We start from the raw sequence: 6,655 nt of genomic DNA, 5'->3' as shown, positions 1-6,655 counted from the left end.
CTTCTGGATACATTGGAAATCAACAGGTTGGTCTGTAGTTTGCAATTATTTTCCAAAAGGATAATACGGTTGCATGATATTTTCACGATGTTTGGGTTGAACAGAGTAACATTCTTCTAAACAAATTTCAAATCTAAGCCGGAAGCAATCACAACACAAACCCAGTTAACCAAACGGAACCATACACAAGAGTGAGTGAGGTAGTTGGGTTTAACGCCGTCTTGAATAGTATTCCGTGTCAGCTTGATGTGGGAGGAAAGTCTGAAGTGATGCAGGTCTTAGATGTTCACCACTTTGGTGAAACCAACGAGCAAGGGTTTTGTGCTGACAACAAAATCGGGGCGAACCGAGATTCCACACGATGTGAGGAGTTTAAGTAAAAGAATGTATGGAGCTTATATAAGGGACATTACTCTTATTTATCATTTAACAAACTCATAACACGATTATCTCTATTAGACCATTAACTGCAATGATGGCGCGGCACGACTTGGCCCCTTCACAACACACCGCGCTGACTTTTATAGAACTTCTTGTGTTATTTCTATCTTTATTAATTGTTCGTGAAGATACGGGTTAGAATAGGTCTTCAGCAACCCATGCTTGCCGTAAAAGGCGACTATGCTTGTCGTGAGAGGCGACTAACGGAATCGGGTGGTCAGGCTCGCTGACTTGGTTGATGCATGTCATCGTAAGCGTGGATCGACGTTCATGATGTCAATCACTGAATCGATTATTTACAGAAAGCCGTCATATAGCTGGAATTTTGCTTAGAGCGTCGTTAAACAACAAACAAACAAGCTGAACCCGAAAAACAAAATTTGAACACGTTGTGGAAAAGGATCTGAGAGAGAGAAAAAAGGAACCAACACCGCAAAGTCATAACGTAATGTATTTAAAATATATTCTTACCATTGACTTATTTCAAGTCATCAAACATGAAACACAGATTCTAATCAGATCTAAAATCGCTTTTAATTTAAAACAAATATGTATCAACAAGGGAAAAACTTTCTACACAGGTTTAGATCTGGATAGATTCATTAAGTTAGAATGGCAGATGGACCTGATCTACCCAAAGCATAAATTTTACAACAAAGAAATGTAAAATGTGCTTTGCTTAGCGAAGCAGTTTTGATATTTTAAAAGCATTGCTACAATAAATTCCTACAATATTTCCTTGGCTATAATATCAAATGTTTGTTTTCGATTTTCAGAGCAGAACGAAAAATAGGACAACTACAGTCAACTAAGACAAATACATATCACAGATGTCGCGCAAATTCCAGATCAATTCAATATTATACACATGGATTAAACGGCTGTTTCTGCATATATAAATAATACATCAGAATGTCATGAATGTTCTTGAGGTGAGGTGAAATTTGGTTTCATGTCGCGTTCAAGATTATTACATGTATACAGGGACGTGCATGCACGTGTGTTTGTGTGATGGGTGTGTGGCTACCTGTACTAGTCCGGACTAATGCCGATTGTATAGTGCTAGCCCACCATGCTGCAGTTTGAAATCAATACCGACCAGTCCTTGTTTTAGTCCCTAAATTCCGAGCGCCAGACAGAGTAACAACAAGTACCATCTTTTAACGTCTTTTGATATGAAGTGGCCGGTGATTGAACCATGAGACAACGGAAAAGGTCCGAATCGCCTTGAAATAAGACGGTAGATCGAAGCACGCACTGGCGTTTATTTGATATTGGGGTAACTGCCCAGTACGTTTTAGCAACCCAATCGATTTCGTAATATTTGTATGAACTATGGAATGACAAAACATACGTACAAATAGATGGAATCACTGTAAATGTTGCCAAATTACCACACTGCAAGTGAACCAGGCGCATAGGTTGATGAAAGGAAGCTTGAAGGCTGTGTTGGTTAGAGTTGGTACAAAAACGCTTTAACTTTCTTAGCGCTGAAAGAATCGCCCAAGGTAGTAGTCAGGAGGTTTACAAAAGTGGTAGTGACATATGTCTACTATAACGACCAAGGTTGCACCAACCCCGCACTTCACAAATAACAGAGAGGCCGTCGGTGTGATGGCGACTGTCGCAGGCTTTCATGCCATGTGGTTTCTTAAATATCAACACAGCTTCCTGCTTTACATATGAACCATAGTGGAGGCGCATCGCAACATTAACATAAAACTAGCCAACAGTTGTTTCCACTCCAGTTCACATACTGTCCATTTATATCTACGACCGTGGTTTTCAAACGACTGGGAAACTTCATACTTTTTTTCAGAAGCGGCATACAAATACAGATGGACGGCGGTTAATTCAGGATTAAAAAAATAATTTTATTATTTCGCCGGGAAGGAAACTTGCAGGCGGCAGGAGATGAGAAACACAAACATAAGTAAGGACGCCCTTATTTGGGTACCCTGTTGCATGCAGATTCTTCTCCCCATTATAATGTTGGATACGAAGAGTATTTTTCAGTTGTGAACCTATAATTTCATAAAACTTGATAGTCTTATGCATGCATGTTATGGGTCACTAAATGGTTTCCATGTGCCGGTAGGATTGAGCGCCATTACGCATATAATAGATATTTCTTGGAATAAAGAGAGCAATTCATGGTGTAAGCTTGACGGTGCATGTGTATGGACTTCCTCGAAGAGACACGGAGTTCATGGTGACATACGCGGCAATAATAACAACGGCAGAGGGCATACAGGGAAGTAGGACTTGGAAGGAACTGTTTGCAAATGTGACAAAACATTCATCACCACATCGTTTTGTCACCTCAAACAAACCATATCCAGTGATTTTGTGGATTCCCCTAAAACTTAAATGATGTATTCCTTTACGTTTCACTGAATCATGTTTTCTTGTTGGGTCCACTTCCACTTTGCCCTCGCGGATCGCTTATACCAGTTACCTAAATGCCGTGAGACCAAGCTGAAATTGTAGAGTAGAGAAACTGGCACATGCCGTAATGTAGGCGAGAATTACACCTTGAACCTCCGAGCGAGCAATTCTGTAACAAAATAGTTCAGCCAATCACAGATATACATATTTTAACAGTGCCACAAATAGTGAGCAACATTTTGAAATATATCACTATCTGCAAGTAATCGAATTGTCTTTATAATAAAGAGTGTTTAGATATGGGCAAAGGAGAGAGTGCAAACGAAAGCCGACTATAGCCTATATATAAAAAATAGACTGTCCGTTTTTTCTCCGCGATTTTGACAGGTGTTCGGTACTTTGACGTCCTCGGTCCTCCCGTTCCTTTATACCCATGGACGCCATATCACTTTACATCTGGACAATGCACGCCCACACGTTGCACGTGTGGTCACAGACTTCACTGGTTAACAGAACATCTTGGCCTGCTGTTTCGCCAGATCAGTCGCCCATAGAACAGGCCGCACTGGGCCGACTTGCACCAAAACAGTCTAGTTACAATTGATCTTATGCGCCTACAATCAAATTTACAATCACCATACAACTGTCCTATTCCACTTGCACAAAGTGATCTTAGCGCCATTGTACGACGGCTTGGATTTAAGATGGCGATCATAGCAAAGATCGAAATCTTCAACGGTGGAGTTTTCTGCAAACGCGCATAACTTGCTGCGCATACAGTAAGTGGAACCAGTACCGACACACAACAGTGCCTCTCTCCATCGCATCTTGCACAGTTTTAAGAAAGGTCCAAAATATTTGAAGGAAACGATTGCATATATTTTTGTCGGCATTAATACTGTCGTGAATTAGGAATTGTTTTGTATTGCAACTAGAGAAATACCTATTCATGTTGGATTAACAATATTCAATTACGAATAAATACATTATATAGTGACATAATAATTATAAAATTTGAATAAATAATGATAATAATATGTCCTATCACAACACGTAAATGTATGATCGTCATCTATTTGGGTGAGCTTTTCGTAAAATCCTAAATATATCCTTCATGTTTTCGTAACGTTGTTATAACAAAGGATGTTATAACTATCTTTTCAAAACACAGAAAGACAGAGAATTTCAAGGAAGCATGGACGGGAAATAAGAATAATGAATAATGTTTCGAGAAAGCAGTTGTTTAATACATATTCAGAGTGTATTAATCATATTGATAATTATTTTTTTAAAGTGTGATATTTACGTTTGCTGTTTATTGGATATTTTACACAAATTTCAAATGTCTCATATGTATTTGCTTGTTTGATGAATACTTGTATATATTTTTTAAAAATTCAGACATTGAAAGACAAAATAACTGACATAAATATAGGGGGAGCTCAGCGATTCTACAACATTAATTAATACACTGGGCAAGTAGTCCAGTAATTAAAAGGTCCAGGTTCAACAAAATTGACGGAAAAGGTTTATTGCTGGATTTTGGTGCCTTGACACATATACATTAAAATAAAAAATAGTTTACCAAAATCGGACATGGGGAACCATCCGAAAATAGGTCAAATCCAAGATGGCCGCCAACAAAAGTAATAATAGTCATAAACGTGGAACCAATAACAATAAAAACATTTATGATGAGTCTATCTATATTAGCTTGCCAGGATAAATGCAAAGAAATGTATATTTAACAATTTTGAGAGGAAAGTTCACATAGAAATTTAAAATAATGCTTCAAAATGACGAAAAAGTACATATATTTGTTAATATCAGTACCGATTTATTATAATGTTGACTTTTTACATATAAAATCATACAGTTTATTGTCTTCACATAAATAATCAAGTTAGAAACAAATATAATTGAAAAAACCCAAAGTATTCCCTTCTTCAAAATGGCGGCCATGCATACAATGTTTTAAAGATAGACCTCAAGAACATAAAGGTATGTTTAAGCTATTTTTCTTTTATAGCTAAAATGAAAACTTGTATAAGATATAGTTGATTGGCCCTAGAGAGGAATAACTGATGAAAATATGAACAAATATAAATATAAAATTCGAAACAGAGCCCTAAAATTAACATCAACATTTGTTTCAAGGAAAATCAAGGGAGATAATCCAAACTCCAGGAAGCAGTTATTTTTCTCAAATGGTATTAGCTTCTCAGAAACTTTATTAAAAGTTAATTCAGAAGATATAATCAAGACATTTAGCACAAAAATCATTTGCTATAATCGGAAAAGCAACATTTGTATCTGGACACATGTCAACCATATTTCTATCAACTGTTACTATTCGCAGGGGACTATTCTCAACTGAAGGTGTCCTATGTAGATCACAGATGGCGACTTGTTTGCTATGTATGGAACCAGTTAACCTGGACAAACCCCAGGATTATGTGAAGTTGACAGCAAAATGCTGCTGTAGCATTAATTATGCAAACAGACTGCACAAATGAGATGCACCAGACATCATATACAACTGTAGCCTGTTGGTACACAGACAGTGTCGAAGTATGCATATAAATCCAAAGGCAATCAAAGTAGCTGAAAACTTTTCAATCATATGTTTAAGCCTTAAATTTTAAAACTCACTGTTTTCTATGTGGTACTTGTATTGACCAGGATGTCGCATACAAACATCCATATAGAAGTGTACTTCAGCCGTGCAATGGCTCTTGAGTTACTCAACATATGTCTGCAACATACTGTGTCAACAGGCAAGATGATTGGGCCAAGATGGTACAGTCAAGTATCGTGCCCATATACGATCTACCAGCTGAAGAAGCTATCCATCACCATGCTTGTGATAAGAATTTTCGGAGAGGGACAAGAATACCTGAAGCTTATATTGAACATGAAGAGGCTCCACCGAAGAAACGGAGACTTGGTCGACTGAAGTGTATGTCCTAGATGACAGCATTTGAGATTGCCATTTATTACTTGGAAGAGAATGATGATGAAACGATTCCTTTGGACAATTTGCATCACATTATGAAGTCAATGAGTGCACTGAGTGATGATCAACTACACACTACATCACAACTGAAAAGGGAGTTCATGAATCACTATGGGAACAAGGTATTCATAACTTCAATCAGGCAACAACCTAACATTGCATCTGTTACGGCATATGAAAATGTTGCAAAGGTGGACAAATCCGACATGGACAGTTTGATTAAAGTTGGGTGAGAATACATTCATACGCAGGTAGAGACCATGTCGAAACATGTTGATGTGTATCTCGACAATGAGCAGATGGCATTGATTGACACCAATCTTGATTACCTCCCACATGCATTACGCATCCTCCTTCAAGCATCATCAAGAGCTGAAACAGTAAACCCCATACTGCGTCATTGGGTCAGGCAATAATGCATTCGACATGTCCCCATCATTTCTGCCTCCTCGACAAGTGTGACAAAGTATCACACTATAACACAAATATGGTCATTGTAATTTAGTGGATATGATAAGCCAACTCGGTTTCAGCTCCTCGTAAATTTAGAAAATTCTCGGTGACTACTCATGGTGTTCACCTAATCAGAGACATTGCAGATACATTCGTGCAATACCAGGCACTGATGGGACTGGCTCAATCCATGCCATGGGCGAGATGGTGAAACGGAGGGTACCAAGACTTAAGGTGGACTTGGATGATGTTAAAAAAATCAACAGTGTCAAACTATTCTCACAAAGAAATCCAAAGGCAGTGCAGGCGAACATGATCTATCCACCAATTGGTGACTTCTGTCTTGATGAAAAGAAT

Source organism: Haliotis cracherodii, unplaced genomic scaffold (genome assembly GCF_022045235.1).
Source record: "Haliotis cracherodii isolate W230 unplaced genomic scaffold, xgHalCrac1.p SCAF_10, whole genome shotgun sequence".
NCBI classification, from domain to species: Eukaryota; Metazoa; Mollusca; class Gastropoda; order Lepetellida; family Haliotidae; genus Haliotis; species Haliotis cracherodii.
Note: the sequence above shows the minus strand (reverse complement) of the source record.